General features: G+C 40.0%; 1 long non-coding RNA gene and 1 pseudogene across 2 annotated transcripts; both read left to right on the forward strand.

Annotated features, from left to right (window-relative positions):
- The first annotated feature begins 237 nt into the window (after window positions 1-237).
- LOC110488601 (uncharacterized) lies at window positions 238-3589 on the forward strand (annotated as a pseudogene). Its single transcript, XR_016486179.1, has 6 exons — window positions 238-372; window positions 2060-2130; window positions 2398-2527; window positions 2852-2939; window positions 3184-3244; window positions 3328-3589. The product of XR_016486179.1 is annotated as an uncharacterized LOC110488601 (transcript).
- A 7901-nt stretch (window positions 3590-11490) lies between these two features.
- Window positions 11491-15900, forward strand: LOC110488602 (uncharacterized). Its single transcript, XR_002468453.3, has 3 exons — window positions 11491-11691; window positions 12636-12720; window positions 13827-15900. It is a non-coding gene; the product is annotated as an uncharacterized LOC110488602 (long non-coding RNA).
- The last annotated feature ends 1809 nt before the right edge of the window (window positions 15901-17709 follow it).

Raw genomic sequence — 17709 nt, forward strand, 5'->3', positions numbered from 1 at the left:
CTGATGAAGGTGTCCCACGCAGAAACGTAAACCTATTTGTTTGTCCCGTAAATAAACTCAGACACCAACATCCATGCAGACACCCAGTGTTCGTATTTCTTTATTTTCCCTTCCTGGATAGTCTGTTGAACTGTCCTGGACTAAGTAATGAATGTTTTTGGATTATCAAGTCAGAGTGCATTCTGACGGGCTGTACGGAAACTGCACCGCCCTCAACCACAAGGCTCTCCACAGGGTGGTGTGGTCTGCACAACGCATCACCGGTGGCAAACTACCTGCCCTCCATGACACCTACAGCACCCAATGTCACAGGAAGGCCAAAAAGATCAACTACAACAACCACTGCCTGTTCACACCGCTATCATCCAGAAGGTGAGGTCAGTACAGGTGCATTAAAGCTGGGACCGAGAGATTGAGAAACAGATTCTATCTCAATGCCATCAGACTGCTAAACAGCTATAACTAACTTAGAGAGGCTGCTGCCTACATTGAGACCCAATCACTGGACACTTTAATAAATGGATCACTAGTCACTTTAAAACAATGCCACTTTAAATAATGGCACTTTAATAATGTTTACATATCTTACATTACTCAGATCACATGTACATACTGTATTTCATACCATCTATTGCACCTTGCCTATGCCGCTCGGCCATCGCTCGTCCATATTCTTATATGTACATATTCTCATTCACCCCTTTAGATTTGTGTGTATTTGGTAGTTGTTGGGGAATTTGCTAGATTACTTGTTAGATATTACTGCACTGTCGGAACTAGAAGCACAAGCATTTCACTACACTCGCATCAACATCTGCTAACCATGTGTATGTGACCATTACAATTTGATTTTATTTAATTATTTCCTGTATGCATATCAGAAAACATTTTTATCTAGTCTAGTAGCTACTAAAATGGTCCCATCAAAACATGCCTCCCCTAGCCCTTGATCATGACTCTCAGTTCCATTACATTACAAAATAATCATTGGACGAGGGCCTGCTGAGGGGCACAGAGGTCTAAGGTTCTGCATCGCAGGGCTTGAGGTGTCACTACAGACCCAGGTTTGATCCCAGGCTGTGTCACAGTACCATAGGGCGGCGCACAATTAGCCAAGCGTCTTCCAGGCCGTCATTGAAAATAAGAATTTGTTCTTAACTGACTTGCCTAGTTAAATAAAGGTAAAAAAAATTTTAAAAAATTGATCTTGCAACCTTTCAGTTACTACTCCAACACTCTAACCACTAGACTTCCTGCCGTTGTGATGTAGAGTATCAGTCAAAAGTTTGGACACACCTATTCATTCAAGGGTTTTTCTTAATGTTTTACTATTTTCTACATTGTAAAATGAAATTACACATGGAATCATGTGGCAACCAAAAAAGTGTTTTAGATTCTTCAAAGTAGTCACCCTTTGCCTTGATGACCGCTTTGCACACACTTGGCATTCTCTCAACCAGCTTCACCTGGAATGCTTTTCCAACCGTCTTGAAGTAGTTTCCACATATGCTGAGGACTTGTTAGCTCCTTTTCCTTCACTCTGCGGTACAACTCATCCCAAACCATCTCAATTGGGTTGAGGTCGGGTGATTGTGTAGGCCAGGCCCTGTTTCAGAAAGCAGGTTTAACACACTGAGTTTAAACCTGAACTCTGGGTTGACTAACTCTGAGCTGTCAAACTCAGAGTTTTCAGTTTCAGAACATGTGATGACAATTAATTCAAACAACCCTGAGTTAAGTTAACCCAGAGTAAAGCACGCAAGGAGATAAAAAGCCCTCAATGGAACGCAGATAACATGATTCATCATGGCAACAGGAGAAAAAAATGGCTTGAACCTCCTATTTCTCTCCAGTGTAGTTAGAAATATTAATTAATGCGTATGCAGAATATGAGTATATATTTAAGAAAAAAAGCAATAGCAGTGGCAAAAGAACGTGAGCTGGCGTGGCAGAAAATTGCTGACCGAGTCAATGCGTGAGTATTATCTGAAAAGAAAAATCTTGTGTGTTCCACTTATTCAACATTTATATAATATGTGTCTGTTTAATATTTATGCAGGTGCAACCCAACAAGCACAAAATGTACTTGGCAGCAACTGAAGACGAAATATGGAAATATACTTCAAACAGGTAAGCTAGAATTTCATTACAAGCTATTGTGGTGTTGTTTATCCACCCTACCTAATTAAACAGCATTCAGTGGCTACATTCAACATGTCACATGTTTAAGTAGTTAGTGAAATTTTCTAAGCCACGTTTATTTTTTATTTTTCAGCCAGCCAAACACTGCCAGTATTTTAATATTGCCTATTTGAAAGTAACACCTAAATGCCTTTATAAATACAAGTTTCCAAATTTGTGCTTGCTGGACATGTTCAAATTTGACCTCCATTATAGACAATAGAAAAAAGGCTGAGGGCCGAAAAACAAGTGGGGATGGCCCTCAGTCAAAACAGTGGGTGACCTATCTCTGGAGGAAGCACATCTGACCCAACCACCCCCCAGGACACAAGGGCCTACATAAGAGGTTAGTTATTCAAATGAATGATATATGTACATTCAACCTTTTGCCAGTGTTACCTCAGTGACGCCCACCCATCCATCTTAGACACAACTTGGCACACCGATTGTCTTGTAGCGGTACAATTCTTTGTAATTGACTGCTGTTACTTTTTCAGATTCTTAGTTGTCCTTCAGACATCATCTATTTTAAAGGTGACTCAGAGTTATGTATATATTTGAAACATTTTGTGTGGCCTGCACACTGTTGTAAAAACAAAATTCAAATTAGGTGGGGGCACTTTTCTGGGTAAAGGTATAATTTAACTGTCTAATCTTAATCTTCTACCAGTTACTGATGGTGTAATCTGTCTGGTGGAGCCTTCTGCTATAACAGACCTCCATGCAGGTGTAAGTACTCCACAGATATTTCATAATGGGTTAGAGTAGAACACCAAAATTGTAAATCTTTTTTTTTACAGGAGGATGATGAAGACAGCTTGTCAGCGTTACAGAGAGGGATGATACAGAGAGGGACGATACAGAGAGGAACGATACAGAGAGGGACGATACAGAGAGGGACGATACAGAGAGACCTATTGAGGTTCACACCTTAAAAATAACATCTAGCAGTTGATGATAGTGTTGTACCATAATAAAACTTTCACCTTTGCTCTAACACAGCAATTCTGGAAATTACAACGAGGAAGAGGGTCCATCCACCTCCACAGCACAACTTACCTCAGTAAGATGTTGTTCAGCATTGGCCCATGACACTAAGTAGACCTTGCACTATGAAATTAAATGTCATTTTTTTTGTTCCTATAGCTCCCTGTGAAACAGCTGTACAAGGTGTACTTAGAGAAACACATTGAAGAATGTCATTTAGACATTGACCACATAAGGCTGCAGATGCAAAAGATAAACATAGAAATACAACTGCTAGAACATCAGTTAAAGGTGGGTGAGGTGCCCTCAGGTAGAACATCACTTAAAGGTGGGTGAGGTGCCCTCAGGTAGAACATCACTTAAAGGTGGGTGAGGTGCCCACAGGTGGATGATTTCACTTGTTTGAACAACATAAACAATATGAACGACTGTACTGATTTGTACTTGCAGGAAATAAAGACTTCATAAAAAGAAAGGCATATTGTCTCTATTTGACACTGGGGAGGTGATAGGTCAATCAGAAATGATGGTAGCATATTGTTTCTGACTGTTCTTCCATCTCGTGCGTCAGCGGGGTGGTCAGGATTGTTATCAGGGTCGTTTACTGGTTGAGTAGGATATTGTTCTCCTCTAATTGTGGCATTGTTGTAGAGAATCACACATGCCACAATAATGTCACATGCCCTTTCTGGGGTGACCCTGAGCCTTCGAATGAACTGGAACCGGGCCTTGAGCATCCCAATGGTCATCTCTACCCTGGCTCGTGTCCTGCAGTGAGCCAAGTTATAACATTGCTGCGGGCCGGGCACAGGATCAGGGTAAGGGGTCAGCAAATAGGGTTGCCAGGGGTACCCTCTGTCACCGAGCAGGTAACCATCAAACTCTATGATAATGAGGATTCAGTTTGCATTTTCAGTTGCAATAGGAGGAAACAAAATATTGATTATAATAGGACATGTTTTCATTTCAATATACTGTAGAAGGAAACTGTCTCTGCTCTTGCTAGGTATAATGAGTGTGGGTGAGGGCTATACTGTAGAATGAAACTCTCTGCTCTTGCTAGGTATAATGAGTGTGGGTGAGGGCTATACTGTAGCTGTGGGTTAGAAATAGGGTGAAATCAACCATTATAAACAGAGAAAGACATACGTTGTGGTTATTAACTTAAACTAAAAACTTGTTTAAAAATATTTTTGAGAAGAATTAAAGATGCGAAAAAGTATCTGGAAGATACTTCTGTGATGGAAAACCAGGATTCGGTTATATATATATATATATTATATATATTATATATATATTATATATACTCACCAGGGGCAAATCTAGTGCTCAGTGTACACTCACGAAAAATGTGAATCATGCACAGATCCAGGCCACTTTGCTTCCACGTTGCTGATGATGTAGGCTGCATCACATACGATCTTCACAGTGCAGAACAGTAATTAGCTGGAGTAGCTGTATTGTGAAGTATTTTCTTTTGGAATGATAAAGGCTACTATTTAGGCCCACCTGCACATTAATGCTGTGGAAAGACCTCCTTTTCACATAATCTCCTTCATTTTCTTGAGGAGCTGTGATCAGAAAATGAGTGCCATCTATGCAGCCAATCACACCTGGAAACTCAAAAATACTTCAAATTATCTGATTAGTGTGTCAAGTCTCAAAGCTTCATACTAAATCAATTATTGCTTAGACTGATACCTGCAATTCTGTGGAAGTCTTCCTTGATGAGTCTTGTGGGTCTGTGACTTGGGAACAAGTCTATTATGATAGTACTCCTGGAACCCAATTTAGAATGCTTTAAGGGGAAGTTCACCCAAAAACACTTCTGGGCTCATTATAACACTTACCTGGTCTTCCATCAGTACACCAGACTGTTTTTTTTATGTCCATTGCCTGAGTATTCAGATGTATGTAGGTAATAAGCTGATTATTTCCCTGCCTTCTCCATTGAAACCCCATGCAACGTCAAAGGCCATCATAAATACCTCCCAAACAGGTATCCCATGATCGCAACAGTCCTTGTAATGACTTTCTCTGCACATTTTTTCAGCTAACTTATTTCAGTAGGCAAGTTTTTACATATTGTTTCATATTGAAATTCAGAAAGAATATTAATGCCCGCCGTGAGTCAGTATCTGGGACTTCCGAGGTGGGCATGGTTGAAGGATGTAATAAATTTTCTGTTCTCACTCCCTCACAGTATTTGCTGAAAAGGAAATTGGAGACCTGCCTTATTTTCAGAATGGTACTGTTGTGCCATGTCGTTTTGAGCGGAGAGAAAAGAAAAACACGAGCAAGCAGATGTCGAGGAAACGCATGCTCTTCCCAGAACGCAGTGACTGATGTGGCAGTTGCGGAATATGCCTACTGTACCTCTATCAATAGACAGTGAATGTCCTGGCTGTCGAGAATAGGACCAGGAGGTAGAACATCAGTATGACAATGCAGGTAGAACATCAGACTGATGATGCAGTAGAAGATGTGTGTAACTAAACACTCCAATTTCTTGTCTCTCATCAATTCTGGTGTGCTGGAGACTTCCCAGGGTCAAGTAGAAACGACGTGCCAAACCTGACGGTCCAGATGGGAAGCTCTCTGAAGAGTAAATGTTTTGGCTAATATCACTCACAGGATATTTATATTACTCTAAGATGAAAATAAATAGCCTACCTAATGACACCATTCCAACTGTATTTGAGTATCCTGCCTACACCCCATAATGTAACTGGCTACTGTAGCCCCCTTCAAGTTTGTCTGACAATAATGTCATGCTGGCTACGTAAACAGTGTCTAGAACAAGTGGATGCGCTATAGAAATATAATTTAATGGGATCTGCACTTCACAATCTGGATCTGAGAACGTGTCCTCAGTCAATTGACCTGGTAAAATAACAGATACATTTTAAAAATCTTCAAAAACAATAATTTATATTAACAAACAGTGTAAGAAGTATAAACTCCATAGTGGTAGTAAAGAAAAACATGTTGCTTGCTGCTGCAAGTCTAGCTTTTATACCAATAATATCCTAATTAGCCTGTATACCCACACAAGAGGAAGAAAAAGCTACATTGGATTCCAGGAAGTTGAGGAAGCTCATTATGTCTTATATGAATAACTTGTATCTCTTACCTCTTTTTCTCCCCAATTTCGTGGTATCCAAGTGGTAGTTACAGTCTTGTCTCATTGCTGCAACTGCTGTACGGACTCAGGAGAGGCGAAGGTCGAGAGCCATGCGTCCTCCGAAACACAACCCAACCAAGCCGCACTGCTTCTTGACACAATTCCCAAGTAACCCGGAAGACAGCCTCACCAATGTGTCGGAGGAAACACTGTGCACCTGGCGACCATGCAAGCATGCACTGCGCCTGGCCCGCCACAGGAGTCGCTAGTGAGTGATGGGACAAGGACATCCCTGCCGGCCAAACCCTACCCTAACCCGGAAGACGCTGGGACGATTGCACACTACCCCATGGGCCTCCCGGGTGGCAGCCGGCTGTGACAGAGCCTGGACTCGAACCCAGAAACTCTAGTGGCACAGCTAACACTACGACCACTGCGCCACTCGGGAGGCCCATTTACGTTCGGACACCCGGACCCGACATCACCTCCAACACTCCCAAAATAACTCACTAATTATTCCCTTTGTTGAGTCGTCATTCTGTAACGATGTACACTGAGAGTCGGGAAGCATGTTCAGGGTGGAATACATTTAATTAATAAATGAACAAAACAAGAACAATGAATAGCGCACCGACATGAAACAGCAACAATGATGACTGGGGAAGAAACCAAAGGGAGTGACATATAAAGGGCAGGTAATCAAGGAGGTGATGGAGTCCAGGTGAGTGTCATTATGTGTGTAATGCTCCCTCTCCGACCTAGAGGCCGGAGAGGGAGCACACGTGACAATGCCTAAAGTGACGAGTTAAAGGCAATAGGTTTACTGAGCTCAAAGCATGGATGAAATATAAAAGTGTTGAATCGCTGACATATCAATTGATAAAATGCCTGATGTTGCAAATCACCACTTGTGAAATAAGTTACGATTATGCATGTAAGAAAACTTAATGTAAAATATGAGTGGCTAGCTCATAGAGTTGAGTAAACATGTCTGATTATTATACGATACCAATCCATGATTGCTGGCGATGGAGTGTCGGCGAGGCCGTTCGACAAACTGCTCATGTTCACCTTAGTTTGAGTCCACGCCTATGCAGCCATATAGCTGTGAACAGCACAACAGCAATCGGCCTGCGTAGACCAGTGGACGGGAGTTAAATACACAGCGGTGTTATTAACAGTGATAATGCCTGAAAAGCCGGTGTTTGGAGGATATTGGCACGGGTGTTGTTAGCCCCGAGACAAAGTCAAGGGCTGGCAAACCTTGCCAATATCTCCTCCAAACACTGGCTTCGAGGGTAATATCACTTTTATACAATAGGTTATTTTTTGGAAGCTTCATTAAATAGTACCCGCATAACACCAGTCTCAACATCAACAGTAAATTAGGCGACTCCGGGATGCTGGCCTTCTAGCAGAGTTGCGTCCGTTTCTCAAACTAGACACACTAATGTACTTGTACTCTTGCTCAGTTGTGCATTGGGGCCTCCCGCTCCTCTTTCTATTCTGGTTAGAGCCAGTTTGCGCTGTTCTGTGAAGGGACAGCGCAGAACAGCGCTGTCCTGTTGTACGAGATCTTCAGTTTCTTGGCAATTTCTTGCATGGAACAGCCTTCATTTCTCAGAACAAGAATAGACTGACGTGTTTCAGAAGAAAGGCCATTTTGAGCCTGTAATCGAACCCACAAATGCTGATGCTCCAGATACTCAACTAGTCTAAAGAAGGCCAGTTTTATTGCTTCTTTAATCAGAACAACAGTTTTCAGCTGTGCTAACATAATTGCAAAATGGTTTTCGAATGATCAAGTAGCCTTTTAAAATTATAAACTTGAAACAGCTAACACAACGTGCCGTTGGAACACAGGAGTGATGGTTGCTGATAATGGGCCTCTGTACACCTATGTTGATATTCCATAAAAAAAATCTGCAGTTTCCTGCTACAATAGTAATTTACAACATTAATAATGTCTACACTGTATTTCTGATCAATTTCCTGTTATTTTAATGGACAAAACACTTTTGAACGGTAGTGTATATATAAATATGTTTGGGCGAGGGGGGCTTGCCTGTTTTGCATGTTATTTTGGCACATATCAGCTGGCAAACAATGTAAAAATATATATATATAATTTAGTAAAATAAGCCGCATACACACATGGTCTCTTTTTTGTTTTCTTGAGTAAGGAAGCTCCTAAATGCAGGTGTTTCAGCCTAGCTCAGTGCTTTCTGTGATGGTGGAGCGAGCCAGCAAAAAAATAGGAGCATTGCGCCGTGATTGGCTCAGTGTTCTGTCACTCGTGGGGACACTACGTCATCGCCAAGTTTATGTCCTTAGTAAGGGTAGACATCCATAATTTCAGCCCTTTGGGTCCTGCCATAGAGTTATATTACAAGTGCTATTCCAAGAAGGCTCAAGGTCATTGGTCACAGATAAAATGAAATCAATTATTTGTGCAGTAGCTTTGATTGGACTGATCATGTCAACATCTTACTTTCAAAGTCTTAGCTAGCAGTCGTCATCATGAATCAAGTCAACAATCTACTGGCAAATCCTTTTTAATCCATATGAAGAGAAATTCTGAAGATAAATTATAGATAAAACGTATCGGTGGTCATCGGCCATTAGACAAAGATTACACAAGTTGGAAATTGCAAATTCAACAATGAGTCATTTGGAAGGAATCAGTGGCTAACTGCGAGCATTGCAAAGCAACCAGTATCCTGCTATTCAATGGAGTGGCTGTGTTTTTTGTTGTTGTTGAGTTCCCACCATAAATCCAGAGAATACCAGACTTTGATGACAAAATTTGCCCACAAAGGACTGCTGTGTCACCTTCATGTTACAAGCCAAGGTGAGTCCAAAAATGTCTTGTATGCTGCTGCAAAAATTATGTAGTATGCAAGAAATATATGTATACTGTAGCTAAGAAAGTAATACTAAGTGTATGTTGTGTAGTAAGCTGTTAGTAGCCCATGTGCATCACCCTAATTGGTATATTTTCACCTCTTAATTTCACCTAACATTACTGTTCTGATTCGGTGGTGCTGCACATGTAGCCTATAACTGTTTTGGAGAAATGTCATCATCTAATATTGTAAGAGGTTTCATTGTCTGCTTATATGCCCCCTTTATTCATCCTACGGTTCTGACTTGGTGTACAGGGAAAATACTGTAAGAGCAGCCCATGTTCTGCATTCTGTCTCTGTACATTTCAAAAGTGCGTAATATATAAACTCAGCAAAAGAAGAAACGTCGCTTTTTCAGGACCCTGTCTATCAAAGATAATAATCGTAAAAATCCAAATGACTTCACAGATCTTCATTGTAAAGGGTTTAAACACTTTTTCCCATGCTTGTTCAATGAACCATAAACAATTAATGAACATGCACCTGTGGAACGGTCGTTAAGACACTAACAGCTTACAGACGGTAAGGTTACAGTTATGAAAACTTAGGACACTAAAGAGGCCTTTCTACTGACTCTGGAAAACACAAGAATAAATATGCCTAGGGTCCCTGCTCATCTGCGTGAACGTGCCTTAGGTATGCTGCAAGGAGGCATGAGGACTGCAGATGTGGCTAGGGCAATAAATTGCAATGTCCGTTCTGTGAGATGCCTAAGACAGAGCTACAGGGAGACAGGATGGACAGCTGATTGTCCTCGCAGTGGCAGACCACGTGTAACAACACCTGCACAGGATCAGTACATCTGAACATCACACCTGAGGGACAGGAGAGAAGAAGCAAGACACTATGCTGATGATACGTCTGTATTCATTCCCACTATGTCTATATTGTCACTCCTGCTCCCGCTTCCCCTCCCTGGCGCTCAAAGGTGCCAAGCTCCCCAGCATTATGCACTCCTGCCACCATCATCACACACCTGCCTTCCCCCATTACGTGCATCAGCGGTTATTGGACTCACCTGGACTCAATCACCTCTGTCATTACCTCCCCTATATCTGTCTGGTTCCCTTCTCTGTTCCCTGCTTCAGCATTATTTGTCGTTGTTTAACCATGTGCTGACGCTTGTCCTGTTTTGTTACCCGTCTGTTCCTGAATAAATGTGGACTCCCCGTACCTGCGTCTCGTTCTCCGGCGTCGGTCCTTACACATATAATAGAAAACAAAGTGAATTATGTTCCGCTTACTTGATTAAGTTAATCGAGCATTCAGACCAGCCTTCCTGTTTGAACTTTAGTAAACTACATTTGAACTTTTTCACAAGACTTCAATGTCAGCTAAGAGCCTATGGGCCTACCATGAAATCAACACACTGAACAAGGATCCATTTTATTAAAAGCCATTTATTTAAGTCAGTTTCTTTTCAATTTGCAATTGATGGGGCCAGAATCCTGTAAACTGGCCAGTAAACAAATACGTACCATTGATCTGCCTGCTTTAGGGTGACACACATTTATGCACACTTTACTGAAAACACTGCACTGAAAACAACTACCATGGATGCCTCCTGACCCTACAGGGCTGCACAGTGTGGCATGGAATGGGTAGGTAGGTGTAGGTACCCCATTCATAGATGCTAACTGCTTTAGAGATTACTGATGATAGTATCTTCTGACTGGAAGAGTTTTGTTAAGAGCACCGACGCTTGCTTCTAAATATGAAAACGCATAGCTGGAGGTACGATTTTGGAAACGTAAGGAAAAGTACGTGTGTGTTTTGCATTTGTGAAGTTTTGTTTGTTTAACGTGATATAAAAGTAGAGGGATTTATGTTTCTCGAACCATACCGCAATTGAGAAGGAATTCACATTCAGATGTAGTATTTGGCTGTTTTGGCTTTCAGAGACAATTTGCCTTTAAACGGAACATGTAAGGTCCTTGGATAAGGAGTAACGTTAGGCTCCTTTCATCTCTTAGTGGGGCTAGGGTGCAGGTAATTGGGTTGGGAAAGAATGAATTTTTTTTTTTTTTAAAGATTGGTTCTGCAATGAAAATCCAATAAGTTCAATAATGTTGAAAATCTGGATGTGTGAAGACAAACTATTTTATATATTTTTAGAATAGGGAATTATTTAAGAAAAGTGAAAGGGTGCATATACATTTGTCCTGATACTGTAGAACGCTAGCTAATGAGTCTGAGAAAAAGTAAATTGTAGTGACAGAGAGCAACCTTTGGTTAAATCTAGTCCATATATAGTAAAGGTTGCTATCTGCCAATGAGGGGCCATGTACACACAAACAGAAGCAGGAAGAGAGTGTAAGACAGTAATGTGTGAATATTAGGAAGTAGTCATTTTGTTTGGTTTCTTGTTCCTTGACACACACACACATATATTTGTGCATAGATACACAGTCACATACCCAGACTCAAACCATCACATGGCTCCTCATCTCTCTGTTTTCATCCTCCTCATCATCATTTTTTCCAGACTATCAGGTAATGGAAACATGTTTCTATGAAGTCTCATGGTTCCTTTCAGTTTGCTTACTTGAAGTCAGAGACATGTAGTTCAGACATTATTTGCATAGGGCTTTAGCACGTATTTCACATGTATTTCACTGAGCAGCTCTATGTTTTAGAATGATGTATAGTCTGTAACATGTTCAGTTGTTGTTCATGGTTAATTGTCACTGTCTAAAAAAGTTTATGTACTGAGAAAAACACATTTCTTTATTGAGATAAAATTGAAATAACTTTTGTTTCGTCTCTCAAAGAAAAACATTCTTATTGAATAAATCTATTATACATACATATTTATATATACATACATACATATTACATGTCATGGTGTCCTTTTTGTGAGGGACATATATTTAGGCTGTTGTCTACAGATGCTGGTAATTTGTGGTCTGTGTCTGTGCAGACAGGAGGCTCCATCATCATCCCAAGTCTCTATCATCAACATTTCAAAAGTTTGGGACTGTATGTAACAAAAATATGATTTTGAGATAATTGCCTTTAAAGTTCTGAACACTGAATGGTTTGAGCAATTTTTTGCTTCTATTCTTTTGAACTTAACATGATTTGGGTTATTTGGAGTACTGAACATTAAACAGAACAAGGCCATGTCAATAACTCAATTTGGACAAAATTGCAGATAGAACCATATAGTCCCAAATTCTCAATTTCTTAAACTCTGAGAAATTGTGGTTTAAAGTACATTATTTTTATTATTTATTTTCTAAAGTAACTGCCCATCCTAGATGTGAAAGAATATTGTTCCATCTTCCCACTCCTGAAAAACAGTTTGATATCTGAAGTTTCTTCAAATCTAACTGAAGTAATTTTTCTAAGTGTCACCCTGAGAGACCAATATTTCATGCTTTACTTCACCACATAGACACCAGTCTGTGAAAAACAATCATTTATTTCCTCTACAGTAATGTCAATGCCATCCACCGAAGACACCGAAGACTCATACTTAACATCAGCGTACAGCGTGTATAGATCTGAAGACGTCATTAGGTGAGTGTGCATAAACAGTCAGACATTGTGTCCATGTCTTAATATGGGATTAATAATAGGGTCGTTTCATTTCAACATGCCATGACACCCACCATCTCAGATTGTTCTGCAATTGTTTCTGTAGACATTAGCATTCCTACAACATTATTTTGATTCAATATTATTTGATCTCTGAGAAATTAAGCTCATTTGATTGCACCCAAATCGACCATTTGAAATTTACAGGATGTGTATAATATTCAATAAATATAGTACCTAACATCTGATTTGGACCAAAACAATGAGTAAAGGCATGAGGAATTGAAAGAAATGGTCAAAAACCACCCACATGCCGTGCAAATCCCAACCCAACACCCGGTATCAGCTCTCTATGTTTGACACCACAGGTGGTTGGTGGCATCTTAATTGGGGAGGACAGGCTCGTGGTAATGGCTGAAGCGGAATAAGTAGAACAGTATCAAACACATGGTTTCTATGTGTTTGATGCCATTGCATTAGCGTCATTCTGGACATTATTATGAGCTGTCCTCCCCTCAGCAGCCTCCTGTGTTCGGAGCAGTATGGAATTGCGATTTCTTCATCCTATGTAATGTATTTTCAGTGAATTTGGTTGTGCTTTGTTTAACCATGTTCAGAGAAATTAGTAGTTGAAGTTGTTAGGTTTATGTCCCATCCTACGTCCTTATATTACCCGGTTCTGACCACTAGATGGTGCTGTCCCTGCTGTTATTGTAATATATTTTTTGAATATTTCTCGATGTTAAAGGGATAGTTCACCCAAATTACATTTGGTTTTCTTACCCTGTAAGGAGTCTATGGACAAGGTATGACAGCAACCCATGCTTTGATTCTGTTTTTTTTTTTTTTACCTGGCCACGGTTTGAAATGCTATCTATATGGTACCTATTTTATTATTTGTACCTATATTAGCATTTCTGCGCTTCATATCCAAATCTTCTATAAGTAACATCATTGAATGAATTACTCAATCCATTTTTTAAAATAATTTAAGATGATTTGAAAGTGTGTCCCCTATCCGCTTCAAACATTTCGCTCAAGTGGTGTTTGCTCAAGTGTCCTCAAAAAGCAATGTTATTCTTCTACAGATTACTCTACAGATTGGAGCGAACAGTCTTCTACCTGGTGAAAATTGTTAATGCAATGTTCTTCCTCCTGTGCACCGTCATTGCTGTGTTGAATTTCAAGGTTAAAAAAATTCGAGGTAAAATTCAGGATTGTTAGAAACCTGACAGGTCTCTTTGGTGAGAACAGATGTGTGACCATACAATTGTGTTTTAAGTTCCATTATTCACCAGCGAGATGTTTTTTGTTTGTTGTTACAGCCAAACATTGATTTCAATCGGAATGTTTTATTCATTTGTTTTACTGGTGATTGAAGCTGAAACTACACTGTGTGCACAATTATTAGGCAAGTGAGTATTCTGATCTTATCATTATTGCTATTGACATTTTCCAACTCCAAACCATATAAACGTGAATGCTCATTGGATTGAATCATTTTCAGGTGATGTGTATTTGTGTGATGAGGGAGGGTGTGGTGAAAGTGAATAACATGTGTATAATTATTAGGCAGCCTCATTACCTCAGGTAAAATGGGCCACAAAATGTATTTCATTAACTGACACTGAAAAGACAAAAATTGTAAAATGCCTTTCAGACCGATGAACACTCTTGAAATAGCTAAACTATTGAGGCGTGACCACCGGACAATCAAACGTTTTGTTTGCGAATAGTCAACTGGAGCGCCAAAAAACCCACGGAGAAGAAAAGGCGCAAATTAACTGCAAAGACTTGAAGATAATTAAACGTCAAGCTACCAGGAACCCATTATCCTCCCGTGCCACCATATTCCAGAACTGCAACCTACCTGGAAAGTCCAGAAGTACAAGGTGTCAAGTGCTCAGAGACATGGCCAAGGTCAAGAAGGCTGAAACACCACCAACACTGAATAAGATTCACAAGTTGAAGCGTCAAGATTGGGCAAAGAAATACCTGAAGACAGATTTTTCAAAGGTTTTATGGACAGATTAAATGAGTGACTCTTGATGGACCAGATGGATGGGCCTGTGGCTGGATCAATAATAGACACAGGGCACCACTTCGAGTCAGGAGCCAGCAAGGTGGAGGAGGGGTACTGCGATCATTAAGGATGAGGTAGTTGGACCTTTTTGGGTTGAAGATGGTCTGAAACTCAACTCCCAAACCTACTTCCAGTTTCTGGAAGATACTTTCTTCAAGTAGTGGTTCAGGAAGAAGTCCTCAGCATTCAAGAAGGCCATGATCTTCATGCAGGACAATGCTCCATCACATGCATCCAAGTACTCCACCGCTTGGCTAGCCAGCAAGGGCCTCAAAGACGCCCGAATAATGACCTGGCCCTCTTCCTCACCTGACTTAAATCCTATTGAGAACTTGTGGGCCCTTCTCAAACGTGAGATTTACAGCGAGGGAAGACAATCCACCTCTTTGAACAGCATTTGAGAGGCTGTGGTTGAAAAGAAGGGTTGCTATATTGATAACTGAATATTTACTGAATAAAGTCCAAAATGTTTATTTAATTGTCATTTTGCGTTACTTATTTGTTACACTTACTCTAAAAATTTAGAATAAACAAGTGATAATAATTGTGCACACATATATTCCCCTGAGAAAGACAAAACTCACTGTTCCTTTGTTAAACATTCAGATTTGAGGTTCAGTAACATTTTGGATTGACGGAGAGCATTGTGTTTGTTCAGCAATCCTAAGGAATACAATTTGCCTAATAATTGTGCACGCTGTGTATTTACCACAACCCCACAAACATCTCCTTCCTCTCCCCAATCTCCATAGGCTACCAAATATCTCTAGGTTCATACATGATTAGCCTTTCGAATATTTTATGAATTATATTGATGCAGTATACGAAAATATAAAAAAATGTAAGTCTCTTTTTTCCCCTCCAAAGTATGAAGTTGCCACCTGGTTTTATTTATTGGTCTCCATAATATTACTGGTCCGCAGAAATATATGAACAAACTGATTTTCTGTTTTGTTTTGCTCTTTTGTCACTGATTTAACTCAATAACCAGTGTTGAATTGTTTTGAATGACTAATTACCACTGTTAACCTACATAAATGGAACACATGCATATTTTGCTAATAAAACTTTTAAAGACACTTTAGGCTACTTTTTGTTGGCTATGAACATTTTGCAAATGTCTTGTTCTTGCTGATGGTTGAATACTGCTACTCTACCACCAGCATGATGTCATTGTGCAGTCCTATATATGACATGTGGAATTCACAAATAGATCATGTTACATATAGTACATTGTATTCAAATTGTGCTTTAGTACTGTATATTCCTCATACATATCTTATGGTACATTGTGATTGTCAGACTTGCATTTACCTTTACAATAGTTGCTGTATTGTTGTGAATGAAATGCTGTAACAAAAGTAAAGAGCGAGCACATATTTACCTGTTTCCCCTGTGGAATGTTTGCACAGTTGATAACACTGTGGACCTGTTTACATTAGACTGTACTCTTTGACCAGCCACTGGTTTATGACATGGTCCACAATTGTGGCTCTGATTTCATCAGGGACTCTTGTTCTTTGCCTTCTACCTCTTCCTCTATTATGTCTTCACCTGACACCACCAACACACATTCTTACACATCTTCTTATTTCTCTTCCACAAGCATGTAGCTGCTCTTCAGGGTTGTGATGTTCTTCCATGTTCACAAATGGTATTGATTGTGCTGTGGGCAAGCTCCGTATATATATGCTTCCAAACTTGATTGGTAAGATTGTGATTCCTATTTCTTTACGTCGTCACCTGGCAGGTAATTTGCCAGTTTAGCAAACATCACTAACATTCCATGTCATAGATATTTATAGAATATACATGTACGCATGTCTGACAGATTTTGATAATTGAATGGGTCATTTTGCATGCGATGGCTCACACGATGAAAGAATGTTTAGAAGTTGTGAAGAGTATGACAATTTCACTGAGAATCAACTCAGCAGTTTTGATCAGCAAGCCATGTGCGTGCAGTTATTGTGCAAATTGTAGACAATTGTATTTACTCTTTTGCACATGCGCCAAAACACGTGCAATTTGCTTAAATGAATAAGAAATTCAAATCTGGTATGAACAAGAAACTAAATTGCTCAGAGATTCAAACTTATTGTTTTGAAAAAAAAAAGATCATCTTTCGAAAATTGAGCCGAAGCGATTGAGAAAAACTGTAATATGGCTGCTACAGCAACAACATCTGTGAGTATGCATGTGTGTCCATTTTAAAGTGAGAAATGAAAGGCTGAAACTGTGTGTGGTGTTACATTCGCCTGCAAAGCTGTCCAGTGCTGCCTTCTGTGGTTGTCACTCTCACTGTCGTTTACAGGCCCTGTCTAACTGGGGAGGACAGGAGAGAGATGAGAGACCAGAGTTCACAGGATGTTACATTAAAAACTATTGTGTGTGTATGTGTGTGTGTTTGTGTGTTTGCGCGGCTCTGTTTTAACTAGTTAGGAAAGGGATAGAAATGATGGGGACAGAGGACGCAGTATATAACAGCTGAAACTGTGTTGTGTTACCTTTCGCCTGCAGTGTTGCTGCCTGTGTCAGTCAGTCTCACTATTGTTCATCGGCTCGGTCTTATCTGGAGAGGAGAGGAAAGAGATGAGAGACCAGAGTTCACATGATGTAACAGCAGAAACTGTGTGTGTGTGTGTTGTATGAGGAACAGTGACAAAGAAAATAACAAGAAACAGTTAGGTCATACTTAACAGAATAGTACTTCCTATCATAAATCCAACTCAATGAAAGGGGTCGTACTTGGAACAGAAACCAACTTAATCGTTGTTAAACATCGTTATTAAGCCCATATATGCGGTATTACTAATAGGCTGTCAACTCAGTCACATGGGTAATGAATAGCCTACTATTAAAAATGTTACAAAAAAACACTGAAGACA

The sequence above is a fragment of the Oncorhynchus mykiss genome, chromosome 14 (genome assembly GCF_057628025.1).
Source record: "Oncorhynchus mykiss isolate SJ-2025 chromosome 14, ASM5762802v1, whole genome shotgun sequence".
NCBI classification, from domain to species: domain Eukaryota; kingdom Metazoa; phylum Chordata; class Actinopteri; order Salmoniformes; family Salmonidae; genus Oncorhynchus; species Oncorhynchus mykiss.